We start from the raw sequence: 4,909 nt of genomic DNA, 5'->3' as shown, positions 1-4,909 counted from the left end.
CCGGTATCGGTACTGACGGGCCGAAGCGAGGCGCAAAGCTTTGTGTCGTGCAGTCATCGAAGGTGCCCAAGTGGGCCTTGTGCTCCGGAAGTCCATATCGAGGATGTTTCGTTGAATGGTCTGCATGCTGACACTTGTTGATCGCCCAGCGCTAAAATCTGCAGCAATTTGCGGAAGGGTTACACTTCCGTCACGTTGGAAGCTGATTCTCGTCAGTCGTCGTTGCTCTCGTTCTTGGAGGATCTTTACCAGGCCGCAGTGATATCGGAGATTTGATGTTTTACCGGATTCCTGATATTTGCGGAACATTCGTGAAATGGTCGTGCGGGAAAATCCCCACTTCATCGCTACCTTGGAGATGCTGTGTCCCACAGCTCGTACGCCGACTATAAAACCACGTTCAGACTCTCTTAAATTTTGATAACGTGCCATTGTGGCAGCAGTAGCCGATCTAACCACAGCGCCAGACACTTGTTGTCCTATATAGGCGTTGCCGACCGCAGCGCCTTTGTCTGCTTTCTTACGTTTCTCTGTATTTGAATACGCATACCTATACCAGTTTCTTTGGCACTTCAGTGTATGTTGGAATGACTGGACGATCCATCAATAGCAGTATCATCGAACATAAACTGTAGTGTAGGCTGGGACAGGTGGGGAAATAGGCTGTAGCGTAACATGTGCTGTGCGATTCCCACACGTAGGTTCTCGCTTTGGAGAAGAGCTCCCATGCCCTTTCGATCACGGAAGTCAAACAAATTCACAAACGTGACAACAGCTCCAATAGCCTGAGTCTATAGCCGTAGGAGCGTGTTTTCCAGACGGCGGTTTGCCCTTGTTACACGCAACACGCATGCTCTGTCAGTGCTGACCACACGGGCGCTTTTGTTACGCAGCGCGAAACCCAGGGAATAGAAATCCAGTCAAAAGTGACTTGGTGCAAGCAGCGGTAAGGTTTACAATGCACAGTGTCAGCTATGGTGGAAAATTGGTTAAAGTAGAGTACAGTCCTTGCATTATGTGCTGTTATACATAAGTTGTCCACAGGCGCCGGGCACTACTGCAAGAGAACAAATATTAGATTCATTGGATATTGGAAAGCTTTCACTCCTACACGTGAAACTGAAGGCAAATTGAGACAAGTTTCTTCAGTATTATAGGGTACCTGCTGATTCATTTGTGAGACTTTCGAGCATGGTCAGAGACAGAATTTCTTAAAGAATGGCAACCATTATTAAATGTATCAGTCCAAAATAAAAAACCGTAACTTTAAGAGGGCATGGACGTGACCAGGTAGCATTTTCGCAGCCAGACATGGAGAATACATTACTCTTGATCAATACCGCCTAGGACGTTACGTTTTCATATCAACACTGCACAACATTAGATAAAGTACACTACTGGCCATTAAAATTGCTACACCAGGGGAAAATGCAGATGATAAATGGGTATTCATTGGACAAATGTATTATACTAGAACTGACATGTGATTACATTTTCACGCAATTTGGGAGCATAGATCCTGAGAAATCAGTACCCAGAACAACCACCTCTCGCCGTAATAACGGCCTTGATACACCTGGGCATTGAGTCAAACAGAGCTTGCATGGCGTGTACAGATACAGCTGTCCCTGCAGCTTCAACACGATAACACAGTTCATCATGAGTAGTGACTGGCGTATTGTGACGAGCCAGTTGCTCGGTCACCATTGACAAGACGTTTTCAGTTGGTGAGAGATCTGGAGAATGTGCTGGCCAGGGCAGTAGTCGAACATTTTCTGTATCCAGAAAGGCCCGTACAGGACCTGCAACATGCGGTCGTGCATTATCCTGCTGAAATGTAGGGTTTCGAAGGGATCGAATGAAGGGTAGAGCCACGGGTCGTAACACATCTGAAATGTGACGCCCACTGTTCACAGTGCCGTCAATGCGAACAAGAGGTGACCGAGACGTGTAACCCATACCATCACGCATGGTGATACGCCAGTATGGCGATGACGAAAACACGCTTCCAATGTGCGTTCACCGCGATGTCGCCAAACACGGATGCGACCATCATGACGCTGTAAACAGAACCTGGATTCATCCGAAAAAATGACGTTTTGCCATTCGTGCACACAAGTTCGTCGTTGAGTACACCATAGCAGGCGCTCCTGTCTGTCATGCAGCGTCAAGGGTAACCGCAGCCATGGTCTCCGAGCTGATAGTCCATGCTGCTGCAAACGTCGTCGAACTTCTTTGTGCAGATGGTTGTTGTCTTGCAAACGTCCCCATCTGTTGACTCAGGGATCGAGACGTGGCTGCGCGATCTGTTACAGCCATGCGGATAAGATGCCTGTCACCTCAACTGCTAGTGATACGAGGCAGTTGGGATCCAGCACAGCGCTCCGTATTACCCTCCTGAACCCACCGATTCCATATTCTGCTAACAGTCATTGGATCTCGACCAACGCGAGCAGCAGTGTCGCGATACGATAAACCGCAATCGCGATAGGCTATAATCCGACCTTTACCAAAGTCGGATACGTGGTGGTACGCATTTCTCCTCCTTACACGTGGCATCACAACAACGTTTCACCAGGCAACGCCGGTCAACTGCTGTTTGTGTATGAGAAATCGGTTGAGAACTTTCCTCATGTCAGCACGTTGTATGTGTCGCCACCGGCGCCATCCTTGTGTGAATGCTCTGAAAAGCTAATCATTTGCATATCTCAGCATCTTCTTCCTGTCGGTTAAATTTCGCGTCTTTAGCACGTCATCTTTATGGTGTAGCAATTTTAATGACCAGTAGTGTAGTTGTTATAAAATATTGCGTGCGAAAGTGAGGTTGGTATGCAGCCCCGGTTCAGGACGTCTCTAGGTACGTCGTCGGTCTGGAATATCAAGGACTCGAATAGAGTTGTCTTCAAGGATGATTTCCGCTTAGAACTGAGTACCGATAATCAGCGAAGATTGGTGTGTCGTTTCTTTTCATAGCAGGACCGCTTTGGTTGTCATCCGCGGCGTCCGTACAGCACAGTGATACGTCTGCGATATTCTACACCCAGTTTAGTTACCTTTTACGGCAAACCATCCTGGACTTGCGTCTTATATCTCAGCAAGATAATGCCCGCCCGCACATGGCAAGAGTTTTTTCTGTTTGTATATTTTTAGCATGGTCCAGCAGAGTCAGCAACTGTGAAATGTAACTATATTAAATTTCAGCCTCCAGTTGCATAAGCAAAGAAACTTTACTTAGGTTTCGACTATAATAATGTAGCCTTCTTCAGAAGTGTTCTGTTTGTCTTCGTGCTTCCGCAACCCTGACTAATCCATCTCGGGGATCTGAAATTTTGATAATTTGTTAGAGATGTGTACGTCTACCGAATTCCGTCCCACTCGGCTTATTGCTTCCTGGTTCATCGTATGGTTTTCTTTTCTTTCCTTTTCTTTCTTTTTTGTATGGTTGTTTGGAGAAGCCGAAGCCAGTGACGGTTTTAGTTATATTACATGCATGACGGTCCAGCTAACGGTACGGAAACGTAAACGTGCAACAAATTCGATATTCATCTAGTATATCAAATGTTGTGATAACTAAACTCTTATGAAAAAAAAGCACTCCGTCTTCAGGCCATGAGTGGCTTACCGGGATCATCCGACCGCCGTGTCATCCTCAGTGGAGGATGCTGATAGGAGGGGCGTGGGGTCAGCACACCGCTCTCCCGGTCGTTATGATTGTATTCTTGACCGAAGCCGCTACTATTCGGTCGAGTAGCTCCTCAATTGGCATCACGAGGCTGAGTGCACCCCGAAAAAATGGCAACAGCGCATGGTGGCCTGGATGGTCACCCATCCAAGTGCCGACCACGCCCGACAGCGCTTAACTGCGGTGATCTCACGGGAACCGGCGTAACCACTGCGGAAAGGCCATTGCCAATTAAACTCTTATACATAAATAAATATAATTTCTTATACGGCGGGCCCTCGCTGTGCGAAAACGCAGCGTATGGTCAGTCCTATTCAACCAACAGAGTCGTATATTGTAGACGTGAATTTCGCCACAAACGCTCGTGAAAAGAACGCTTTTGTGGCAGTAGCGGCAAGAGAAACATATCCTGAATTCCTGTGCTGCAGCAATTTCCCTTAGCAGAAAAAAAGTGGAGAACCACAGCAGCAGTGATCGGGGAAAAACCCTCTAACTTTGGCGTTGATAGGTATTCTTAATCTACAGCTGCGAACTCGACTCTAGTCCGCCACCAGCAATGGTCGGTGAAGTGTTTGACAACGCCAGCCACTTGTGTCGGTGAAACGTCAGGAAAAACTTAACCGTATCTCAGCCGAAGAATGCAAGGCTAAAGCTAATATTCAGTACGAAACACAGAACCTGTTACTCGTCCCGCCTCTGTTATTTGGCTTACTCTTGTGGATTTCTGCTCTCGAACTTCGAACCTTGTCTGGCGCTGATTTTGATTTGTTATTGGATTTCGGTTGGTCTGCCAGTTCACGACGTCACTCTACTTGCCGTCTTACATACCTTCATTGCTCCACGCTGTTACCATGATCATGTGATACTATCGTCGACTAGCGTGACAGATTCAATTACTACATGCGAGATTACTGTGCAGACTGTGAAAATAAATCTGAACTGTCTGTTCACCGAAATGAGACTGGGGTCAGTCACCATCTCCAGCAACTCCTAAAAGGCTCGGTAGTGGCTTTGTCTGCGAGCTCACAAGTAGCGGTGTCCCTTCCTCGCCTAACAGGGGAAGACCGGGGAGCAGACTGCCAGAGACCACCTGGTCAGCTCCTCGTTCAGTGTGGGCGCGACTCGCTCACTCGCCACTCATAGCTTCACTCAATAGCTTAGGCGGCAGCTGCAGCGGCGAGCGACACTAAATTACAGCCATTGGTTTCCGATAGCTTGTTCGCGGCT

The 4,909-nt window shown here is 47.6% G+C and overlaps 1 pseudogene; it reads right to left on the bottom strand.

Moving 5' to 3' along the window:
- Window positions 1-3,793: 3,793 nt before the first annotated feature.
- LOC124596899 lies at window positions 3,794-3,911 on the bottom strand (annotated as a pseudogene).
- Between the last annotated feature and the right edge of the window lie 998 nt (window positions 3,912-4,909).

The sequence above is a fragment of the Schistocerca americana genome, chromosome 2, assembly GCF_021461395.2.
Source record: "Schistocerca americana isolate TAMUIC-IGC-003095 chromosome 2, iqSchAmer2.1, whole genome shotgun sequence".
Classification (NCBI taxonomy): domain Eukaryota; kingdom Metazoa; phylum Arthropoda; class Insecta; order Orthoptera; family Acrididae; genus Schistocerca; species Schistocerca americana.
The sequence above is the reverse complement of the archived record's forward strand: the minus strand, read 5'-3'. Positions and strand labels throughout refer to the sequence as shown.